The following is a 25,740-nucleotide window of genomic DNA, read 5'->3' on the forward strand; positions in this document are numbered from 1 at the left end:
TCTCTCTCTCTCTCTCTCTCTCTCTCACAGAGTTTTGGTGCTTGCATCTCACCAAACAGAAGAAGCCAGCCTTCATGCTAACCAAATAGAAAAAAGAAGAAACAATTTACTAGATTCAAATCTAAGATTAAGAACATATTTGACTTCAAAAGCCCATCATCAATGTGGCACCTTGCAAGCCATAAATCAGAAGGAAACGCAGGTTTCTGGTGAAACAATATGTGAAAGCGTAAATCAAATCCATCATGGTTCGGAGGGGCTAATAGTAGAACCGCCCATATCCATGCCAAGTAGTAGTTAGATAGCTAGGTATGACCAATAACATGGTATCAAAGATATCGGCACAATTTTTTCTGCCAATGTCTATTCATGATGAAAAGCGGCAAACAAAACATCTTAATATAGATTATGATTAAATTTGCACCATTCGCAGATTGTATAAAGCTAAAACTAAATTAGATACAGTAGTGAGGTATACCTTGACTTTCACTATTAGCAAACCTCTTTTAAAAATTGTTTCCATGATTATGTTGACATAATCAATATAAAACAAGGGGCTTTGCTCTGGAAAGCCCTTCAAAATGGCAGCAAATGTACAGAGATATAGCTGCAACACACAACGACAATTTGCCTCAACAATCACCCACACTGTCCCATAGCAATCCTTCTTTGCAACCTGAACTTGTTGGCCCTCGGTTGGAAGGATAATCTTGGTACCTGTTAGCAACGACGCCTTGCCATTGCCATGTTCTTCATTCGCAATCAAAGACTTTTTACTGTCTATCCTGTAGATCTCTTAAAGCACCATCAAGAATGCGCTTTCCGCATTAGTAGCTTCCAAAGCTGATGTCTCAAGAAAAAACAAACCTTCTTTCTCGGCAAACTCCTTTGCATCCTCTGACGTGTTGTCATGTACCAACATAGCTCCAACTTCACCTTTGTAGTATGCACTTGTTACTGCTCTATATCTGTTGCACACGAACAATTAAGCATCCATGGGTGTCCAAAACATAAAATTCCATACAGCAAACACAAATGGGTTCATGAACTAGCTACATAGGCTTCAAGTTTCAACACATTCATGTCCAAAAACCATGAACTTCATGGCGGATCAACATGCCTGATGACTCTTATGAGTGCTATCGTAAGGGGTTGAATGAATAAAACCATTTTATGATAAAAATGCCACCATGAAGAAACTGACTTGTTGTGTAGCTGGCGATTATCTAATATGGAGGGTCACTAGCCTAGAGGCACCTCAGGAGACGGCTTCTTCCATGGAGTTGCAAAGCCAACTCCTCTACAATCCCTTCTGGCGCGTCTATGGGGGGGTGCTATAACCCATTCATTGTGCAGGAAGAGCAGCAAAGGGCCACGTGCTCTCTCTCTCTCTCTCGCTCTCTAGCACCGCATGCCAACACGTGGCAGTTCAAGGCAGTGCTTTCCAAAAACTTGGCATACCTATCTATCTGAAAGAACAAAAGTAAAATTTGAAGGTTTTTACACCGATTTACACTATTTTTTTCGAAATTTTGTAGGTTTCTCACCTTCAAATTCAAAATTTAGAGGTATATTTCAAAATTGGTAGGTGTTAAACCTAGGTTTTTTTGTAGCACTAGTTCAAGGCAGGTTCTCTCTCTCTCTCTCTCTCTCTTCTCTCTCTCTCTCTCTCTCTCTCTCTCTCTCTCTCTCTCTCTCTCTCTCTCTCTCTCTCTCTCTCTCTCTCTCTCTCTCTCTCTCTCTCTCTCTCTCTCTCTCTCTCTCTCTCTCTCTCTCTCTCTCTCTCTCTCTCTCTCTCTCTCTCTCTCTCTCGCTCGTGCGCGCGCGCATGCACTTTACAGCAGTTCAAGGGCACGTTCAACTCTCCTCGTCGGATAGATCTTTAAGGTCTGTTGGGATAGTTTCCTACGACGTTAAAATTCTCTTCTTCTTAGGGTGTGTGTGTGGGTGTGTGCGCTAAAAAAAAGAGGAAAATGGTATAGCTTTTCAATCACCCAAGTGTGGTAGATTGGTTATGCCATTTTCCACTTGAATAACATGTTTTGAGTTCAACTTTCCTCGTTGAATAGATATTTAAGGTCTCTTGGGATAGTTTCCTTCGACGTTAAAATTCTCTTCTTCTTCTTCTTCTCTCTCTTTTTAGGGAAAACCATCTCCATTCAAAATTCGAAGAAAAATTGTGCCAATACCCTTTTCCTCTCAAAACTCACAAAGTTAGAATCTCCGTAGAGGAACTAGTAAAAAATTTGTTGATTTGTATGAGTAGGAATGTTTTGGAAAAATGTGTCTCAAGCTTAATATCGTGCCTTTTTCAATTTCAAAAATGTTGGTTGAGAGCAAGAGGAAAAGGAGAAATTCCGCCCCAAAATAGAGAAAATAGTGCAAAAGCCCAAAAAGATAACCTTATTTGCTAAAAATTCCTCTTGGCAAATTCAAGGAAAGGAATTTTGTATGTTTGGAAAAATGATTTTTCTTCAACACTGATGAGCAGCTACAAGCCTAAATTTACAGAGTAATTAGTGAGGCCTTGACCACCATCTTGTTTATTGTATGTGTTTGCTCGGTTTCTCCTCTGCTCGAAAGTACTAAGATAGTGTAGCAAAGTAAACATGCTGCATCTCAAATATTCTTAAATAGAAGAACCTTACTCTTACTTTAATGTGTTCACACACACACATTGATACATAGTCACAAATGCAAATGCAAAATGTACCAGCAATGAGAGCATTAACGCTAAATGGAAGAACCTCTTAACTTGTCCTTATTACACAAATAAACTCTTTAGGCCACATTCTAGCTCAACAACAGTTGACGACAAAATACTCACAATGCAAAACCATTACAAACCAAGCCTACTTAAACTACTATTATACATTTTTCCACACTCCACCCAAAGGCTTAAAAGAGCTCCACTTTGGTCAAGGATACTTTGTGCATGAACTCATGGACTTGAGAGTCACAACCTAGAATTTGGAGAAATACACAATTGAGACTCCCGCCGTTCTTGGCATTGGTGTTGTCTACGGTAGCAAAAAGGGAAACTCCAAGATGTATCCTATAGTAATTAATGCAATCCTTTTTCTTTGGTGTGATAAAACCTTTTCCCCCCCCATGTTGTCTAAGAACATTTGGAGCTCATGATGAAAAATGCTCCACCCAGCAAGTAAGAAACTCTACCACAGCTAGGGCTCTTCCTATCACAATCACTTGGCATAGAACACGATAAATTTTAAAAGTGTGTTAATTTCCTCCATTGTTTTATACTAACAAATTTATCCAAATATAAGTTGTTGAGCATTTCCTATTGCCAAGAAATTTTAAAAAAATAGAGCCATAAATGTCCACCATAAAATTCAAATGCTCTATCTGATTCTTCATTCATTTGCTCGGATTATCCTCTGCTCGGAAAATCTCGCTCGCCACATGGTAAGACTCGTCAAAATTCACCTAGTCGTTTTCAACCCAGAATGCATCTAAATGCTTAGCAATTATGCCCTAATACCCTGCCTATGCTGAGTTTTTTATTGAAAGTGTAAATTTCTAGATATGATGAAATTAGGCTGCGGGTCGACAACGCCAAAAGATACGAATCACTGTGAAGTGCTTACGTCAATGCGTAGAGCTCTTACCTGCGGTTGCAATGCAACAAACACGACTGCAATGTGACAACCGGGGAGGGAGTAGAAAGTGCAAGAAGGAGAGAAGTGAGCGCCATTAGCTCACGCTGTGTATACTTTAGCCAAGGTTTTTGGTGGTCAAAACTAATAATCTGGGAGTTCTACCAAAGATGGGTAATGACAGGTTGATACAATCTGGAAGCTTGTAGCCCCGGCTCATCAATTACAAGGTTTATCCAAAAATTAGGAGTTACAATATTCCCGATTTATCAAAATAGTAAGTGTTTTTACAATGAGAACTCCAAAAAATGGTATCCGTGGTATTTGTGTTAGCTTTTTGCTAACATTCCCCCCCTCCTCGCCTGTGTCGTCCCTTGACACAGCTTTATGGACTGAAGTAGTCTTTGGGCTGGCAACTGGCGAGGCGATCTTTAAGCGTTGTTAGAGCCTCTTGATATCTGATTTTCCGTTCCCTCATCTAGCACTTGCAAGAACTGCATAGTTAGTATGTTTTTCAGCTCCACTACTGAGTAGCCTACAAACCTTGAGGTCAAGTTGCTGACCACTCGCTCAAATATCTTCCTTCGCCAAGTGAATAATCCCGTATAGAACGCTTCCTTGAACGCCAGCATATTGTGAGAAGGTAGGAACATGCACCTGGCGTAGAAGCCATAGAGGACTTCTTCGGAAGGTTGGCCACTGAGATCATAGCACAACCCTTTGTTACCCTCGAGGAATGACATCCAAGAGGCACCTACTTGCTCTGGCTCATCAAACACTTTGATGCAGGTGAGCAACATTTGGTAGATTTTGTATGACATAGCACATGACAAATCTGGTAGACTTTTAAAGAATGACATGGCACCCTTTAGGGTTTTCACCATGTATTTTTCAGTTGGATGTCTCTTTTCTGGAGCAGGTAATCTGGGGTAATTTAGCCAAGTTGGCCGCTTCTTAAGTAGTGCCTCATGTGCTATCCAGGTCCTTAGTCTTGGTACAAGATAGAAGGTAGGATACTTTTGTAGGGCCGCAGGTGCTCTTGTGAACAGAATCAAGTACCTGGGATTCTTGTTCAGCCAGCTCAACCTCCACTTTGGGTGGTCTTTATCTACGCCCTCGACTTGCATGTCAGTGTAAAGCCTTTCTTTTACTTGCAACAACTCAATTTTAATAAGAGAGTAGAGCAAAGATTGTTGGTGCCATTGCGCATTTATTTGATTGGAAGTGAGTTGTGTGACATTGACAGAATGAAGTACCCTCATCTCTCAATTCATTGCTCCCTTCAACTGCTCATCTACCTCTTGTGTAAATGTTTCCTTCAGTGCATCTTCTTCAGCCTTTAGAGCTGGACTATTGGCACTGTGTCTGCTTCGGTAATGGGCACTTGAAATTATTCCTTGCCACTCAGCTCTACTATTGATTGTGTCTCCATCTGAGCAAATGATACTGAGTGGATTTCTATCTGAGGTTTATCCGAAGTTCCTGCCTCTTTTTGCGTTTCTGTCCTTCCCTCTCTCAGTAGCTGGTTGACTCGTTTGAGTTCAGTTATCTCCTCCAACAGCTCGTCTTCTCTTTGGACCCACATTTTGGCCAGGTCTGTGCGCTGAGACCACTCTAATTTCAGCTCCAGCTCAAGGTCTTTATTTTTCTTTTCTAACGCCTTGTAGACCTTGTATGTTCCCTTGATCAAGGTGACGGCTGGATTTTCTCGTATTTGCCACAAGAATATTGCCTGATCATTGATTCTTTGTTTTGTGTCCTGTAGGAAAGCATTGGCTACATCTAATTGTACCTGGATCTTTTGAGCTAATAGGGTTGTAGATAGAAGTTCATTTGTAACTTCTGTCAGCTGATCATCCTTTGCTTTGCATGCCTCTGATAGTTTTGTGAGCAACTCACCCAATTCCTCCATGTCTTTTTGTTGCTTATCTCTTGCGAGCTGATGTTGTTCAGCTTCTGCTCTTAACTCCTTCACTTGCCTCTGTAGATCGGTGATGACATTGAATTTGTTGTCCAGCTCCCCTTGAAGTGCATCAATCACCATCTCTAACTCTTTGGCCCGTGTGGTACGCGGCCAAGTGCTACTGAGCGAAGTCTTTCTGTCATCTTCTGCATTTGCTTAGCATATTTGTTCACTTGTAGGATGACTTCATCATTTGATTGCCAATATTTTCTTTGCGTTAGTTGTATTGATGTTTCTACAGATTCTTTTACCTCTAGCTGTGTCATGGTTGCTGGTTGTTGTTGTTACCCTTGTGGCTGCTGATCTTTTTCTGTTGAGGTAGAGGGTGGTGCCTCGGCCTTATCTTGCTGTGTTGAGGTAGAGGGTGTTTCCTTGGCCTCTTGTTCTCTTGTGTGCTCAAATTATGGGGAGTCTTCTTCTGGTGCAGGACAGGCTGCCTTTTCTATCTCTGGCACTCTCTCTATTTGCTTCTCTTGAGTAGAGACAACTGCTTGTTGTGCTATTTCCACTGCTTCTTGCTATTCAAATTCAACTTCTTTTTCATGTTCAGGTTCTGCTTCTTTTGTTGGCTCAGTTGTTGTGGTTCTAACTGCCGGTGATGGTGGTGGGCTCGGCATTGGGTGATCCCGGTGTTCAAAAACAGGAGAAGAGATGAGGAGAGACACATCACCTTGAGTATGTTGTTCTTCTCCTTGTGCAATGGCTTCCTCTGCTTGCTCTTGATGTTCTTCTACCTCTGTTTCCTTCTTTGCCACTTCTTGTGCTTCTTTCAACTTTAGAGCTTCTGCTTCTTGGTTCCAATACTTCAATGGGTTCTTCAGCCTGCTTCCTGGTGTGATGCTTGGTTCTAATCCCTTTAAGCCCAATAGGCACCACTTTTTCGAGTCCTTTCCTTGTGCTTGGCGGCTGCGTTGGTATGAGTGTTTCTCTCTTTTAAACCGGCCTTGCTTTTGAACAGGATCTTCTTGATGTGCTGTCACGGCTTTTCTCTTCATTTCCTCCCATTGTGCTCTTTTTTCTTCATTATCCGAGCTCTCACTGTTGTGCCGTTTCGACAAGCTTTTAGCAGACTCTTCATCTGACTTGTATGATCTTTTGGCAGATCTTGTAGCTCAAGGAGATGGTTGAGTTGACACTATCCAAGTGTTTTGATCTGGGGCAGGTGGTAGGTTGTCGGCCATGCTGATGCCATGGTATGCAATCCTTGTTAACACCTATGGTGCACCCAGGTATATGATCTTTCCTTCTGTCTTTATTCCTTTCAAAGTGGTCAAAACATGTTATGCATGGTCAACAGGTTGCCTGGTTGTTGACTTGAGGACTTGCATGAAGGTGGTGGCAACTGCATGATTTGGCATTGTATACCTTGGCAGCCTCTTAGCAAGGAAATGGAAGTGTTGGTGGTATAGCCTGACTGGATCTTTAACCTATTTGTGAATAAGGTATGCAAAGGTGGCTGCGATGGTTTCTTTTGTGAAAGTTTCGGCCGTCTTCTTATCCCTTGCCCTCATTATCATTCCTTATGTGGGAAATCTGAGTGCTTCTACCACTATTTCCTTGGTGATCACCACTTCAACTTTATTCCCTTGTGGGTTAGAAATCTGCGCAGTCCCATCTTCCTTGATCATGGACAAAATCTTGTAAGCTTTCTGGAAGTCCACTCCGCACGGCTCTTGTTCATAAAGATCTCTGAGTCCTAGCCGTCGGTTGGATTCTTTGGTTTTGGGCTTTGCAACGACATCATACACTTCTTTTGGTAGGAGTTTCAACTCTACTTGATGTCACTCCTCGCTCTTGAATCTTCCAGTGAACACTGTGTTGTGATGCTCTTCAAGCTATTCTTTTCAAAGATAGGTTGCCTTGGCGGTTTTGACTGAATCTGGGTCCACCAGCTAGTATGCTGGTAGTTCTTGCAACTTTTCTTTCTGGTTGAGCTTCTTCTTGGCCCTCTCTGTTGCTTGCATGGATCTTGTTCAGTGAATAGAGTGTCAATGTTAGCAGATTTGACGAATTTTTCTCCAAAATGTCCTTTAGTCTAAAATACTGACAATTTTGGTCAAAATTGCTTCAAATCAATTTTTGAACAAGCATAGATGCATAAAAACATGCAAGGAACAAAATTGTAAAGTCCAAACAAAAATTTGCAACCAAAGTAAACAATCATTTTTATTTACAGCTGAGTAATTTCTCCAAATTTTTGCAAACTTGGCATCAAAGGCTTGAAGTATATACCAAATACATGCTTTGAGTGAAATATGGGCTCATTTGGATGCATAGGGTGAAAATGGTACCAGATTTTGGCTTTAGATCTTCGAAACAGTAGATATAATGAAAATTTGAGATTTTGAGCTCCAAATTGGTTCAAACATGGCTAGTGAGCTTAACATATCATCTACTTTGGATGTACGATGGTAAAATAACAAAATTCCCCCATTTTGACTAGAAAGTAAATAATCATGATTATTAACTTTTCTACCAAAATCATCATTTTTTGGTACAACTTGGTTCTAGGCATTGCATAGGTCTTGTGTATGTGATATGAGGTGGTTTGGATCAAGAATTGTAGTCCATAACTCAAAAATTGACTTGCAAAGACTTCTTTGTGTTTTTTTGGCAATTTTCCAAGTTATAGATGCTCAATTGGCTCATACATGATTTTCGGCATGTAATAGGTATGTATGCATGATAGGTGAGGTAATGATACAAGCTCCAAGCAATAATAGTGCAAAAGTAAATAATCGCGATTATTTACAGCCGTCACAATTTTCTTGCAAAACTTAAAATATTTGAAGGTTCCCTAACTCCGAGCAAGATTTTCCGAGCAATCTCTAAACCGAGCAAAAGAGCAAGCTACAATAACAAAAAGGCAAGGAGCCCTCTTAATTTTTAGCACACAAACCAAGGTAGCACGTCATTTTTGTGCGAGGGCTACAAAGGCCGATAGCCCTCCTACCTCCAATGTCACGCCTCTATTGGGTCCATGTTTGGGAAACGTCTACCTCAGCTTAACCTTGAGATGATTAAAAATCAAGGTTACTGGACTACTTCTCCTTGCCTTTTTTCCAGTTGATAGACATACTCTCTCTTGCAAACCTCTCTGTCTTTATGTCTATCACGTTCTCTCTCTCTCTCTCTCTCTCTCTCTCTCTCTCTCTCTCTCTCTCTCTCTCTCTCTCTCTCTCTCTCTCTCTCTCTCTCTCTCTCTCTCTCTCTCTCTCTCTCTCTCTCTCTCTCTATGTGACAGAGTTTTGGTGCTTGCATCTCACCAAACAGAAGAAGTCAGCCTTCATGCTAACCAAATAGAAAAAATAAGAAACAATTTACTAGATTCAAATCTAAGATTAAGAACATATTTGACTTCAAAAGCCCATCATCAATGTGGCACCTTGCAAGCCATAAATCAGAAGGAAACGCAGGTTTCTGGTGAAACAATATGTGAAAGCGTAAATCAAATCCATCATGGTTCGGAGGGGCTAATAGTAGAACCGCCCATATCCATGCCAAGTAGTAGTTAGATAGATAGGTATGACCAATAACATGGTATCAAAGATATCGGCACAATTTTTTCTGCCAATGCCTATTCATGATGAAAAGCGGCAAACAAAACATCTTAATATAGATTATGATTAACTTTGCACCATTCGCAGATTGTATAAAGCTAAAACTAAATTAGATACAGTGGTGAGGTATACCTTGACGTTGACTATTAGCAAACCTCTTTTAAAAATTGTTTCCATGATTATGTTGACATAATCAATATAAAACAAGGGGCTTTGCTCTGGAAAGCCCTTCGAAATGGCAGCAAATGTACAGAGATATAGCTGCAACACACAACGACTGTTTGCCTCAACAATCACCCACACTATCCCATAGAAATCCTTCTTTGCAACCTGCACTTGTTGGCCCTCGGTTGGAAGGACAATCTTGGTATCTGTTAGCAAAGACGCCTTGCCATTGCCATGTTCTTCATTCGCAATCAAAGACTTTTTACTGACTATATCAAAGACGTGTTGTCATATACCAACATAGCTCGAACTGCACCTTTGTAGTATGCACTTGTTACTGCTCTATATCTGTTGCACAAGAACAATTAAGCATCCATGGGTGTCCAAAACATAAAATTCCATACAGCAAACACAAATGGGTATATGAAGTAGCGAAATAGGCTTCAAGTTTCAACACATTCATGTCCAAAAACCATGAACTTCATGGCGGATCAACATGCCTCTCTACATGCCTGATGACTCTTATGAGTGCTATCATAAGGGGTTGAATGAATAAAACCATTTTATGATAAAAATGCCACCATAAAGCAACTGACTTGTTGTGTAGCTGGCGATTATCTACTATGGAGGGTCACTAGCCTAGAGGCACCACAGGAGACGGCTTCTTCCATGGAGTTGCAAAGCCAACTCCTCTACAATCCCTTCTGGCGCGTCTATGGGGGGGTGCTATAACCCATTCATTGCGCAGGAAGAGCAGCAAAGGGACGCGTGCTCTCTCTCTCTCTCGCTCTCTAGCACCGCATGCCGACACGTGGCAGTTCAAGGCAGTGCTTTCCAAAAACTTGGCATACCTATCTATCTGAAAGAACAAAAGTAAAATTTGAAGGTTTTTACACCGATTTACACTATTTTTTTCGAAATTTTGTAGGTTTCTCACCTTCAAATTCAAAATTTAGAGGTATATTTCAAAATTGGTAGGTGTTAAACCTAGGTTTTTTTGTAGCACTAGTTCAAGGCAGGTTCTCTCTCTCTCTCTCTCTCTCTCTCTCTCTCTCTCTCTCTCTCTCTCTCTCTCTCTCTCTCTCTCTCTCTCTCTCTCTCTCTCTCTCTCTCTCTCTCTCTCTCTCTCTCTCTCTCTCTCTCTCTCTCTCTCTCTCTCTCTCTCTCTCTCTCTCGCGCGCGCGCGCGCGCGCGCGTGCACTTTACAGCAGTTCAAGGGCACGTTCAACTCTCCTCGTCGGATAGATCTTTAAGGTCTGTTGGGATAGTTTCCTACGACGTTAAAATTCTCTTCTTCTTAGGGTGTGTGTGTGGGTGTGTGCGCTAATAAAAAGAGGAAAATGGTATAGCTTTTCAATCACCCAAGTGTGGTAGATTGGTTATGCCATTTTCCACTGAATAACATGTTTTGAGTTCAACTTTCCTCGTCGAATAGATATTTAAGGTCTCTTGGGATAGTTTCCTTCGACGTTAAAATTCTCTTCTTCTTCTTCTTCTCTCTTTTTAGGGAAAACCATCTCCATTCAAAATTCGAAGAAAAATTGTGCCAGTACCCTTTTCCTCTCAAAACTGACAAAGTTAGAATCTCCATAGAGGAACTAGTAAAAAATTTGTTGATTTGTATGAGTAGAAATGTTTTGGAAAAATGTGTCTCAAGCTTAATATCGTGCCTTTTTCAATTTCAAAAATGTCGGTTGAAAGCAAGAGGAAAAGGAGAAATTCCGCCCCAAAATAGAGAAAAATAGTGCAAAAGCCCAAAAAGATAACCTTATTTGCTAAAAATTCCTCTTGGCAAATTCAAGGAAAGGAATTTTGTATGTTTGGAAAAATGATTTTTCTTCAACACTGATGAGCAGCTACAAGCCTAAATTTACAGAGTAATTAGTGAGGCCTTGACCACCATCTTGTTTATTGTATGTGTTTGCTCGGTTTCTCCTCTGCTCGAAAGTACTAAGATAGTGTAGCAAAGTAAACATGCTGCATCTCAAATATTCTTAAATAGAAGAACCTTACTCTTACTTTAATGTGTTCACACACACACATTGATACATAGTCACAAATGCAAATGCAAAATGTACCAGCAATGAGAGCATTAACGCTAAATGGAAGAACCTCTTAACTTGTCCTTATTACACAAATAAACTCTTTAGGCCACATTCTAGCTCAACAACAGTTGACGACAAAATACTCACAATGCAAAACCATTACAAACCAAGCCTACTTAAACTACTATTATACATTTTTCCACACTCCACCCAAAGGCTTAAAAGAGCTCCACTTTGGTCAAGGATGCTTTGTGCATGAACTCATGGACTTGAGAGTCACAACCTAGAATTTGGAGAAACACACAATTGAGACTCCCGCCGTCTTTGGCATTGGTGTTGTCTACGGTAGCAAAAAGGGAAACTCCAAGATGTATCCTATAGTAATTAATGCAATCCTTTTTCTTTGGTGTGATAAAACCTTTTCCCCCCCATGTTGTCTAAGTACATTTGGACCTCATGATGAAAAATGCTCCACCCAGCAAGTAAGAAACTCTACCACAGCTAGGGCTCTTCCTATCACAATCACTTGGCATAGAACACGATAAATTTTAAAAGTGTGTTAATTTCCTCCATTGTTTTATACTAACAAATTTATCCAAATATAAGTTGTTGAGCATTTCCTATTGCCAAGAAATTATAAAAATATAGAGCCATAAATGTCCACCATAAAATTCAAATGCTCTATCTGATTCTTCATTCATTTGCTCGGAGTATCCTCTGCTCGGAAAATCTCGCTCGCCACATGGTAAGACTCAAATTTTTGACCTAAACACATTCTATACACCTAAAACAAGTCCTAAATTGAATTTGGTCAAGTTTGGTCTTGTCAGCATCACTTTGTGCTTTATCGACTCTGAAATCACCAATTTTTGTGACTACACTACCTATTGAGTTGGTTTGTCACTTGTGAGGCTTCGGACTTGTCCGCAACATAGTCGTGAAGCAACTCATCCAATTCAGGCTTATTTGGAGTCAGTTTGACCTCATATGTCGAATTTGACGCTTTGTAGCCTTCGAGCCGTTTTTTGCTTGTCAAGGGCTTTGCTTGATTGATTTCATGAAACCAATCATATACATTGTATATAACCCTCATAGGCAAGCTGTCTATGAAGTCAAAACCAAATTCTAGCATCTGCCAAAAACCTAGCTTTTCTACTAGGGACCCCCTCAACCCCTGTCGAATGGTCAACTGATGATATAGAAAGTTTCTATTATGTTAGGGCATGCTACAGTTCAAATCCCATCTGATTTTGTCGAGATGATAGGCTGCTATGGTCAGTTTTTGGTTGTAGGTCTTCGTGCACTACTCGGATTCTAGGGCTTTTTCTAGGGGTTTAGACTAGCTACCGGCCGTACAAAATGGATCATTGATAAGTAAAGAACTTATCCCTCATGTCTACATATATATATATATATGATAAGTAAAGAAATTACCCCTCATGTCTCGTATGAGGCGGTGCTGAAAACGGGCAACTGTAGACTCCGGAAAGTATGCGCGAAAGAGGTCGAAAAGCTCTCTCTGCAAAAGTGACAAGTGGAAATGAGGTTGTTTTAGCCTACCTGGGATATCTATACCCGAACTTCCCGAACCATTTTTCCCCAGATTCCGTCGTTAGTCCTACTAGGCCATGAAATCTATGTTAGCCTCAAAAAATTTCCCGATCAGATTCCTGTAGCTCATTTTGCAAGAATTTTACAAAAGTAGGTATGGGCGCCTAATTTAAGCTTCCCGCTTCCATCTTCCAATTTCATTGAAAATTTTTGTGCTTGTCCGCCTTGTCTTTCTGATCACCACCGTGTCTTTCATTTTTTCATATGAGCTCCTTTGTTATTTATTATTAATTTTTGACCTGTTTATTGAAAAAAAATTAAAAAATAACAAGATGCGCTAAAAAAGCAAAGTGAAAACCCAATAATTAAGAAAATCCATTGAAAAACATAGCTTTATTGTTTTTTGTTGGATATCTCTATTTTTAAGTCTCATTATCACAAAAAATGATGAAAAATAACCAAAAAGGACTATTTTTTGATTATTTTTTATAGTATATACACTATTTACACTCATCGGGAAGATATTATCAATGAATTTTTCCTTGATGATGAATTATAAGGGCATTATTAGGTAATTTTGTAAAAATTCACACGTTAACATCAAACTTTTTCCTCCCTCTTCAAACATTTCCCTTAATTACTTAGTGCCCTTCCACCCCTCCTAGATGGCGTACTCCAGGACGACTATGTGCATGGGTTAAACAATCATTTCTTATGCATAGGCGTGGTTGGCTCTACCATGATTTGAAGATCAATGCAATTCAAATCACTATGTTGTGCAAGAGCTGGGTCTTGATTAATTAACTCAAGGGTTTTTAATGTCGAGGCTTTCTGATGCTGTCTTCCAAAGAGCAAATCTTGTAGCTTGTGTGCTCTCTGTTTGATTGTACCATCATGTGCTTGTTCTATAATCGGAATATACTCATCTTCATTTGCACAAAGACGCAAATGTTGATATTTACCTCTCCAATAAAATTGGTTCTCAATAAGGGCATAGTCTCTTGCTTCAGTTTCAATTGCTCTTTGACGACGTTTACTCATATCCTCAGGAAATGTTTGGCTTGATAAGTAAGTAACCAGATAGTTACTCCACTTAGGAACAGGCGATATTTGGAACAAAATTACATGAGGTATGGGTGTCTTTTTTGGCATTGAGGAAAATCCTTTACAAAAGATTGAACATCACTCCTCATAGGCGGCCAAAATACTCCAAGTCTCAAGATTCATTGCATGGTTTGGTCTTCCGCAAAGTGAAGTCCTACTATGGTGATATGTGCTTGACTTAGGTACTGGTTTTTCTCCTCAAGATTAATGCATAAGAGCAATATTCCATCTCGATTTCTTTTGTATAGCCTACCAACTAGTAGTTGATACATAGCCAATTTCTCGATTAATCTGATTGTAATAGGAAGTGGTATTTGTGAATCCACTTGAGCTATTGTCATCAATGATACCATGTTTTCCGACCATCGAGGTATCATTTCCACGGAGAACAAATAGGCATCTGGTAGATCATCGTCTACCCCTTTAGGTGATTCTTCTGAAATAATCCTTGACAAATGATCTGCTCTTTGATGTGTAGTGCCCTTTTTTACAACCACAGTGAAATCAAATTCCAGAAGAATGATGAACCATCTCACTATTCTTCCTATGTTGCATGGCTTGTTGACCAAATACAACAAAGCTTGGTGGTCTACAAAGAACACAAACTTGTTGGCAAATAGGTAATGTCTATACTTTTTAATTGCATAGATCATTCCTAACCCTTCTCTTTCAGTGGTAGTGTAATTCTTTTCTGCCATGTTCAATTGTTGGCTAGCATAAGAAATGGGAAAGTCAATTTTTTAGTCTCCTGGTTGAGCTAGTATAAAACCTATGGAAAAATTGGAAGCATCTACATGTATGTGGAATATATTATTCCAGTCTGGTGCTTTCAATATTGGAGCTGAGGTGAGAGCTTGCTTAAGCTTCATGAAGGATTCTTCACATGCCTCGGTCCATTCAAAGTGTGTAATCAAGCTATACATGGGTTTTGCAATTATAGCGTATATCTAAATGAACCATTTGTAATATCCACAATGCCCCATGAAGGATTGAACCCCCTTGACTGTTTTTGGTCTAGGCAAATCAGCAATGACATGAATTTTTTGAATATCAGTAGCTATGCCATTTTTAGACACTATATGTCCAAGAATTTTTCCTTCTCTACCCATGAATGTGTACTTTTCATGATTTAGGCAAATCCTATAAAGTCTACATTTTTTGAATACCTTTTTGAGGTGTTCAAAATGATTAGTTTGGATTGATGAATGTACGCATAGATCATCCATGTATACTTCCAAGTATTTCCTCAGATATTCTTTAAAAGCATGGCTCATCAATCTTTGAAAGGTGGCTGGAGCATTAATTAACCTAAAAGGCATAACCCAATAGGCAAAAATACCCCATTCCGTTGCAAAAACAGTTTCATACTGATCTTTTGGGTCAACCAGAAGTTGATTGTATCCCAAAAAGCCATCTAAGTAACTGTAAGCTTCTTTTCCTACAACTCGTTCTAAAACATGCTTAGTGACTGGAAGAGGAAAGTTGTCTCTAATGGTAGCTGCATTCACTTTTTTGACATTGACACACACTCGTAATTTTCCATTCTTCTTGGGTACTACCACAATTGGAGACACCCAATCTGTGTGTTCAATTTCGTAAAAGAATTTGGCTTCCTTTAGTTTCTCAATCTCTTCTTTGATTTTCCTGGCAAATGTTTCATTATATGTGTATGGCCTTTGTCTACTTCGTTTTGCACCATCTCTCATGGGTATGGTATGTTGACAACGTTCTGGATCAACACCCTTGAGATCCTTGTAAGACCAAGTGAAGATATCTTGGTATTCTTTTAGCAAGCTTAGCAAAATCTCTTCTTCTTCCTCTATTAGGTTGTTTGCAATGTAGGCACGCCTAGGTTCTTCCCCTGGTTCAGCCAAGTCTATCTTTTTTGCATTCTCGGGCCCTTCATAGGACTCGCCTTGTTTTCGTATACTTGGAGAGTATACTTTTTGTAATGGGAGGGAACACTCATTATATCCTTACCATCCTCTTCTGTGGTTCCCATTTCGATCGTATATATCTCCTTTAGAGCTTTTTTTAACTCTTGATTTTATTTTTTCCGCTCAACTCGTGTCATGGTTGGATCCTTGTCCTGTTTGTTTGGCTTTGCTTGAGTATCCTTCCTTGTTTTTCTTGATATTTTTGACATTTTTGGATTTTCTTTTGAAGGATATCTGCCAGTGATTTTGTCCTTGACACAATCATTTGCATCTATCTGCATCAGGAATTGTGTTCTACTGGAGACTGATGGCATAGGTCTCTTTTTCGTCTATACCATTTTTGTCTTCTTAATTTCTGGTTAGGAAAGTCAAAAAACTTTTCCTCCCCTCCTTTCAAGAGTAGCTTAGCTCTCACGTATTCTTTTTCTGACCCAGAATCTTCTGAGGTAGATGAGTGTTCATCTAACTCATCCATTGCATCGTAGTAGAGGTCTGAAAAGACTTGTTGAGCCTTCATCAAGTCCTTGGATTCCTCAGTTTCATCTTCAATGTTGAGGTTTGAAATCATATGGATGGGAATTATGTCGTAGCCATACTCATTGCAAAATTGAGTAGGCATAGACGTATCCACACATACATCCATTGTCGCTAAAATTTGAGTCCATTCAAATGGCTCAAAGAAATTCTTTGGAAAGGGTTCAGGTACATAGGTTTTGTCTGTGCAGTCCCTTTCTAGAATAAATTCTTCTAGTTTTAAACTCCCATTTTCTGAAGCTCCACACATCCAAATAGGAATGTCTTTGTTTAACCAAGATGGAAGCTTAGTTTCAGTCGAAGAGATTGAATCTAACTCTTGTATGTGTGTTTTCAAAACATCTCTATAAGTGTGATCTTTTAGATTTACCCTTGTTATAGATCCCACTTACTTCAAGTACAGATAATTGTTTTCCCAATCTTGGATAAGTTGTACCTGTCACATGAAAGGTCTTCCCAATATGATTTCATAATTGAGTTTTTTTACAAATTCTACTATGGCAAAAGTGTGTTGATATTCAATTCCATAGGAATTCACTATCACTTTTTCAAGCAGCCCTAATGGTCTCTCAATGTGTCCGTCAGCCAATTGCAATTTCATTCGAGTTTGTCTAATGGCTGGTTGTCCCCAGGATTCCCATACTGCTTTTGTGGCTATGGCTATGCCTGCTCCACTATCCAGTATTGCCATGGTTTCAATGTCATTATATTTCACTAAAAGGGTTGTGTTCCCTTCTTCTCCTTCGTAATATTCTCCAACTTTGTTCATTGGCATAAATCAAATCTCTTTGTTGTCCATTTTTTTTTTCAACTGTTCCAAATTTTTTGAGGTTAGCCCCGTTATCCCCACCTTCTCTAGGGTTTTCTGTAGATCATTCCATAAATATGGTCTGAGTTTTAACAGTTCCCCCAAGCATAATTAATATGGAGCATTAGCAACTTGTCAAGAATTTGCAGACAGACATGAAGGGTGCACACATGCACATTTATTAGTGGAATTGGTAGAATAGTATTCCACTTTGGATTGTCCATGTCTTGATTAGGGGGTACAATTTGGTCAGAATTGAGGATACCTTGAAACCATTGTTGTAGTGCTCTACTCACTGTTTGTATAGTGGGCACATAAGCTTTAACAAATATAACTTTGCCATCACACTCTTCCTATGTCAACCCATAAAATCTGATCATTGACTCTTGGAGCTTCAACAAGTCAACATACACATTGTTGAATTCATTGTAGTAGAAGGACTTGCTATCTTTTAATGGAATGAAAAATTCCTAAGTGGTATGACATGAAAAATGTGGGTAAGTAAGGTAAGTATGAAAATTGCATTCATGACAAGCTAGACACATATATTGAAAATAGGCCAAGGTAAACCTCATTGCAAACATTGGCAAGAGAGAGAGAGAGAGAGAGAGAGAGAGAGCTTTGTGACCTACAGCTCTGTGCCAGGATTTTGTTTGTTGCAACCACTCAGGAAACTTATACTACAATGACGAGCACAAAGCACGACACGCACCCCGGCATCCTCAAAACGCTAGGAGTTGATGCATGCCGAGCCGGCCATGGTGAGATGAACTGGGGGGCACCATCTAGCTTTGAGTGGCTAGGACACGGACAATGATGATTTGAAATAGCACAAACACTAGAGAGAGAGAGAGAGAGAGAGAGAGAGAGATAGAGATAGATAGAGAGAGAGAGAGACGCAGGTGATGAAAACCCTCGGGATGTGAGGGAAAAACTGATTCAATGCATTATTTACAAGAACCTTATCTTTGGCGAGATGGCAACCATGGTGATAGAGAGATGGAGAGAGAGACATGGAGAGAGAGAGAGAGAGGGAGAGAGAGAGATAGAGAGAGAGAGAGACACAGGTGATGAAAACCCCTTGGGATGTGAGGGAAAATCTGATTCAATGCATTATTTACAGCAACCTTCTCTTTGGCGAGATGGCAACCATGGTGATAGAGAGATGTGGAGAGAGACATGGAGAGAGAGAGAGAGAGAGAGAGAGAGAGAGAGAGAGAGAGAGACAGAGATAGTGAGCCTATAGTGCGTTCTCTAGAGGTGATTCATAAGCACGGAGATTACTACTCTTGTGAGTGTGTGGTGACCGTTGGAGTCAAGGTGTGGACATGGCTTCTTCTTCATAGTTCTAATTCCCAAAATGTTGCACTAAAATCCCCTCTCTCTTGATGCAAGTGTTTCCAATGCCCTCCCACCAAAATGCTACCAAGTACTGACCCCCAGATGGTGACCTCTCAGTGCCCTTTTATAGGTGTAGGCTGCATTAGGTTAGGATAATCTGATTAGGTTAGGGCCCTAATCAGGAGATACAAAGCAAGGAGTTGGGTCCTAGATGGTTGACCCTTGCTTTCTCTTAGGAAAATTTAAAATGATATCTCCTAGGTGGGCCTTTGTGACCATCACCTAGAGAGAGGTGACAATTTACAGTGGGGTTTTTACAGGTTTTTGGCTTGTAACAGGAAAATAATAATTACAGATGTTACTACAGGTGGTGGACGAGATGCCAGCAAAGGGAGGGCCTCGCTGGTGCATCAGGTGTAGTGCGTTTGCCAGTTTGGAGGGGTCGGCCGGGGCATGCCTTCGGCTCTTTCCTTGATCCAGTGTTGCCACCGCGCGACTTGGCCGTCCTTTATCCTTGTTGATGTCAAACTTTTTTGTTTTTATTTTTGGTGGGTGCGTATGACGTCCGTGTATTGTGTGTTTATGTGCGTGTGTACAGGCGTGTGTGTGTTGAATATGAGTGTGTGTATGTTTTTTTACGCTCGTAAGTGTGTATGCACACATGTGTGTGTGAGTGACAAGATACTTGTGAGCGTGTGTGCGCATGTGTATGGGTTGTGTGTGTGTTTATGGGTGGGTGTGTGTGTGTGTTGGCAAGAGGGTGCATGGGAATGAGAGAGAGAGAGAGAGCGATTATTGTAGCTTAAGTTTTTTATATTAAAAAAAAAACTTGTGCTAACCGCTTACGTGTAGGGTACAAATAAGAAGGAGGGAGAGAGGGAGGAGAACGAGAGGGTGGGTGTGTGTGTGTGTGTCGGAAGGTAAGGGTGTGTGTGTGTGTAGGTAGAGAGAGAGAGTGGTTTACTATGCTGCACCCGCATGGGCTGCTTACAGAGAGAGAGAGAGAGAGAGAGTGTGCGCACGCGAGAGAGAGAGAGAGAGAGAGAGAGAGAGAGAGAGAGAGAGAGAGAGAGAGAGAGAGAGAGAGAGAGAGAGAGAGAGAGAGAGAGAGAGAGAGAGACAAAGAGAGAGAGAGAGAGAGAGGGAGAGAGAGAGAGAGAGAGAGAGAGAGAGATGGGGAGCTTGGGTGAGTGGCAGGGGTGAGTGGGTGAGGGATGGGGTGAAGTGTGTGTGTGTGGGTGTGCTATGAGAGAGAGAGAGAGAGAGAGAGAGAGAGAGCGAAAACTAGCTGGTTCGGGTTTCCTGGTGTGACAGGTTCGAGAGGGGGGTAAGTCAACGGGGTGGGGAAGAGAGAGAGGTAGCGGGCCAGAGGGGGACGTGAGGCTGAGGGAGAGAAGGGGTGTGTGTGTGTGTGTGGGCCGTGGGAGACGGGGTGTGAGAGAATAACGAGGGAGAGAGAGAGTAATTGTCTACGCCTGCATGGGTTGCTTGGCTCGACACAGAGAGAGAGGGAGAGAGTGTAAGAGAGTGAGTGAGGGGTGAAGAGAGGGAGGGGGAGTGTGTGGGGCTGGGGGGTCCAAACAAGGGAGGGAGAGAGAGAGAGAGGGGAGAGTGTGAGATAGGGTGAGTGGGTGAGGAATGAGAGAGAGAGAGAGAGAGAGAGAGAGAGTGATTTGGGGAGAGAGCCTTGGTTGACAAACAAGAGGGGAGGCGAGGGTCTTGGTGAGGTGGCGAGAGTGTGTGGATGAGAGGGGAGAGGGGAGGGTGGTATGGTGGTATGGTGGCCCGACAGAGGGAGAAAAATGAGTATGGACGAGAGGGGTGAGAGAGAGAGAGAGAGTGAATAATGAAGCAGAGAGAGGGAGAGATTTCTTGTCCATGTATGGCAGCCTTGAGAGAGAAGGTTTGTTTTATGCGCCCATTGGGCTTGGTGACACAGGAGCAGGATAAGAGAGAGAGATAGTGGGTTGGTGGAGCCGAGCAAGAGGGAGAGAACTCGTCCTCTGGTGATAATGGAGGAGTGTGACCAGACTGAGAGGCCGCCCACCGCCTGCAAGCCTAGAAAGGGTGGTGGTGAATGTAAAAAAAACATTTTTTTTTCATTTTCTTGGTATTGTGCTCCTCCCCGAATGGGGTTGGTTCTTGCAACCAAGGTTTCAAAAGCCGGGTATCACATCATTGGTTGAGGGGATGACAAGGGCGTATGTAGCTAGGTGTGGCCGTGCTTCAGGCAAAGGAAAGAGAAACTTTTCTGTTTTTTTTTCTTGATTTTTGAAAACTGGTTATCACTACCTACCCAATCCAGACTGATGTTGATATTTATCCAAGGTCTGAGAAATGCAGACCTTCAAAAGGACTTGCATATGAAGAAAAGCCACACTCTAAATGAGTTAACCAAAGAGGTTTTGTTCCTAGTAGATAATTGTGAGATCTACATAGTTAGAGATCTAAGAGACAAAGATGATGATTCATCATCTTAACAAAGTGGATCGAAGTTTGGAAAGACAATACAAAATGAACCAAGAGTAAATCAAGAGCAACTGATAGAGGAGGTGCTAAAGAGGATTAGCCCATTTACCAAGCCACAAGCTAAGCCATTAAAGTGGTGTGCCATTAAACAAAAATGGACAAATCATGCTACTGAGGAATGCTACTATAATAAAGGGTATGTGAGAGAACGACAGTATGTTTCCCAACCGCAAGTAGCACCACCTCAAGTGCCACCTGTACCTAGATATATTGAGGGGAATTTCTCGGGGGATTCACCATGGAAAACTTACCGCACCATGTAAGTGCAAGGGAGGGGGTTTTTTACAAGCTTCATAAGCGTATAAGTTAGGGGCAGGCCCTGAATAATTTATCTCCCAAGATTAAAAATAAGGGAGGGGGGTATCATATTTATGGGGGGGGGGGGACCTGACCCGGGTTGATTACTTGTAACGATTGGTCACCGGTGTGCATTAGAACTCAGATGAATTTAGGGGAAGTTTTTTATGAGGTCACACATCAAACTTTTCATCAAGCCGGTCATAGATAAGGGTTGATTTGGAGCAGGTCAAGGGTTGATTTACACCAGATTTGGATGGGTCAAAATTGGACGAGTAGCCAAAGTGCAGGCTGATTGGGCACATAGTTTGAAATTCAAACTAGGACACATTGAGGGTACATCTAGCTATCAATATAAGTGGTTCCTTAGTACATTGCCAATCACTTTGCTACACACCCTTTGACTAGTTTTACTTAGCTAGATCATGTGAAACCTAAATTTTATATATAGGATAGGGGTATGATAGTTTTCTTCATTGATTATCGTATAAGCGTAGAAAAGGGGGTTATATTCCCTAATATGAGTCGTATATAGGCGTTTTATCAAAGTTGTCCTCTCGCAGGTGGCGGCCCATTTTGTATATAGAGTGAATCCCCCGGGGGGAATTTTCCAGGACCAGCTGGGGTTGAACGACCACAGCCAGTTTTAGGGAAACAACCACCACTCCCAGGGACAAGACCGATAGGTGTGAGATATGTGCCCACTGTTAAAGGACCAGAGGAACAAGACTTAGTGCCTGTCCATGTTTATTACAAAGACCCAAGTGGAACAATGGCCTGCCCAACATACTACCCACCAGAAGAGCCAAGAGTGTCGGAACCATGGAGCATGATTGACAATGTTGGACCACCAACAGCGGCATAGGCAACATGAGAAAGTAGATATAGTTTGGACGAGAGAACATTGTTTCTCATAGCCAATGGAGGTTTCAATGGACCAAGACCTGCTTACCAATAGAGGGGTGCTCAAGGAGCTCCATGACAACCGTTGGGACCATGCTACAAATGTGGGGGTGACCATCTTATGAAAGATTGTCCTCATACAAAAATTGTCCGAGTCAATGCATATTGTCCAGACTGCGGCATCACTCATTTGATTGCCGATTGTCCAAAAAATCCAAACAAAGCTGTTAAAGCCTGTGTTACAACAACCACAAACATTTTGGAGGCTATCCCTTCAAGCAGTGGTTCCAAAAATGAAACAGTAATACCTATACAGGTCATCACACGAGCTCAGGCTCAAAAAGAGAAAGGGGGACTTGAAAAAGAAGAACCAGGATGAAAAACACCTAGCATTGAACAAAAAAGCCAAAAAAACACACGGAAAGCTAGAAAAGCACAGGTAGAAGTGAGGAAAGAAAGAGAACAAAATGTCATAACGAAAGAATTAGAGCGAACCAAAGATAGACTAGAAAAACTTGAAAGACGAGCATTTCAAAAGCTAGAAACACCAAGAGACATAAAGCTTGAGAAAAAAGGGGAATCCAAAATTGCAAGATCAAGCGGATATGTGCTAGTAGAGAAAGTAAAAGAACATCTAGACACACTCTTAAAAGCATATGACTCAAGGCTGAAAATCGATCAAACTCAGGAACAAAAATGGATGACATATCCCTATGCTGAGTTAGAAAAACAAGGACTGGAAATGTGTCAAAAGATGATCCAAACTGCACAAACCTTACTAGAACCAACTTCAAAGAAACAGGTGGAGGAGTTAGAACTTCCAGTACCAATGCCGAGGAACCCTCCAACACACGAATGAGAACGATTAACTGTTAGTCCAAAAATTGAACTGAAACCTAAAAATTCAATTGAAAATCCGGGGATGGTGTTGAACACAAAAGACCTAACATTAGAAGGTTTCCAACCTATCACACCTGAATTGTATAAAAGCGATGAGGGTTTGAATGAGCTTTGGAGGCAAATAAGGGAAGCAAATAAGGCAAATACACTAAGCCAAAGGGCTAACAAACCAGTATGGGAGAAGATGACTTTCTTCATCTTATTGAAGAATTCAAGACAAGACCTCAAGCAAATCTTGAGATGCACTCTTATTGGGGAGTCAAGGGATCTGTGAAATCTTGGGATAGCCAACCTATATCTCTGAAAACTTTACCCTCATATATGGGAGAGTATGAAGCAAGGTCGGATGTGAAGTTTGTGCCATCACAACAACTCTCTACAAGGAAGGGTATGGAGTCCTAGGGGTTGATAGCCCTCTTATGGACTCCAGTGACTTATACCATTACTCTCGCTGAGCTTCTCAAAATAAGACCTAATAAGTGGAAGACGGTAGGAAAATGTCTCTAAAAGTTTGGAGTAAAGGATCGGAATTCATGAATCCAGGAAGGAATCAAGGAATTAGAGAAACCTCAAGTAAACATGCAACTAGTACCCTTAAACAAGCTAGGCAAATACTGTGAAGGAGAAGATGGCAATACCACCCTCCCAGTTGACTTAGAAGGTGTCACCGTCATGGCAATTCTTGACAGTGGAGCTGGTGTAGCCATCGTGACAAAGGATGTATGGAAGAAATGGGAAAGACCAGCTTTGAAAACCACTAGGATGAAGCTACAACTAGCTGACGGTTATATGGAGAGACCCATAGGGATTTTGGAAAAATGAGTTGTTACGTCTTGCAGAATTTAGTACGAGCATACCTTTGCAATCGTGGTTTTTGGCAAGAAAAATAATCATGATATAATACTTGGGTGACCCTTTATGCGACAATTAAAGATGGTCCAAGATTGGGACTACCATCACATATACCTTAGACACATGGAGACTACTGTAAGACCTAGGAGACTGAGACGTAGGATCCTCCTCCCTACCACCCTATATATAGGCCTAGCTCCTAGTTCTTGCCCTAAGCGGATCCCTAGTCCACACTGGTCCAGTCCAGGCCCTTGGCCTAGGTCCTTGACCCCCTAGGTTGGGCCTTGCCCCGTAGGACCCTTGTCCTGATTACTCCCCCCTTAAGGAAGAGTTTTCGTCCTCGAAAACTAGAGTGAAAATAATAAGTTTTCACAAAAGTCGTAAAGCAATAGACTTGACTGCAGACTAGTCAAATCATCTTAAAACCGTACCATAAGAATCATATCAAGAGTTGAAATGTGCATATGCTATTTAGCATATCCTAAATGTATGCTCTTAGCACCTCTAAATTGTGTAGCCACCTATAGTTTATGCTCGTAGTACAACACTTAGGTTTTGTACATGGCACTACTCATACACTTTATGGATTGCTTCTAGCTTACCGCATTAAACACTCTTTAGCTGATCCATTCATTGGCTATGCCTTGTAGCATGTCTATGCTCCTTGTATGTCTATGCTCGTAGCAATTTTATGCTCTTAGCATGTCTATTGTCCTTTCTTAAGTTGCAGAATATAAACCTTTGTTTATAACATGCTCATAACTTAAGTTATAGGAATGATTGATGATTTACTCCCTCCATTCGAAAGAGAGGTTTCATCCTTGAAACAACCGGAGATGTAGTCTCATGCCGCCTCAGATGAAAGAGTGTTAAACACTAGGGCCCATAACACCTAGTGTGCATGCAATAACAGACTTTTATCCTAGCCTGTAGAATACAAGAATGCATGAATCAACATAGATTGATAGCATTCATTTACTTAGGTAACACATTAGATCATAATAGAAAACACATGTTCCAGTCTAAAGTGTGTAACTAAAATGCACTTGTGCATCCATAGAAACTTGTTGTTAAGCATCTATCCATTAAAGTTGCATCTGGTAGTCATAACTTGCTACCGTAAGCAAGCACTACCATCTTGTAGTCATAACTTGCTACCGTAAGCAAGCCCTACCTAGTACCGACAATTTATGGCCACTGAAATTGTTCCCAATACTTGTGCTAGAATGGTCTTGGGGAATGGAATTGACCAGCACCTTGGGACTTTGTCGCGACACATAATTAAGGAATGGCGCCAGTGTCAGTCCTTGAGAACTCATATTCTCCTCATGCGGAATATGTCTCACATAGGGATGTTAGAAATGTAACATCCGTCAAGTACGAAATGTACTTGTGTGTGGAGGAAACGTAAAACACTCAGCGATATGAGTGAGAGGGACCCTCATTAAACCCGCTCCACACCATGGCTAAACTGAACTCCGTGAGTTCCTAGACCATGTTGAATGTCCACATAACGTAAAACATGTGCCAAAAGAACGATCTCTACCGCTGTAGTCATGTGATCGTCTTAAACATGTTGACCCAAAAGACACATAATGTCTATGGGGCAACTTCTTGTCCATCGTATGGAAAGC

The 25,740-nt window shown here is 41.1% G+C and overlaps 1 pseudogene; it reads right to left on the reverse strand.

The window, feature by feature from the left end:
- Positions 1 to 396: 396 nt before the first annotated feature.
- LOC147434165 (uncharacterized) lies at positions 397 to 5,661 on the reverse strand (annotated as a pseudogene).
- Positions 5,662 to 25,740: the final 20,079 nt, after the last annotated feature.

Source organism: Adiantum capillus-veneris, chromosome 19, assembly GCF_014529385.1.
Source record: "Adiantum capillus-veneris isolate H3 chromosome 19, ASM1452938v2, whole genome shotgun sequence".
Taxonomy (NCBI): Eukaryota; Viridiplantae; Streptophyta; class Polypodiopsida; order Polypodiales; family Pteridaceae; genus Adiantum; species Adiantum capillus-veneris.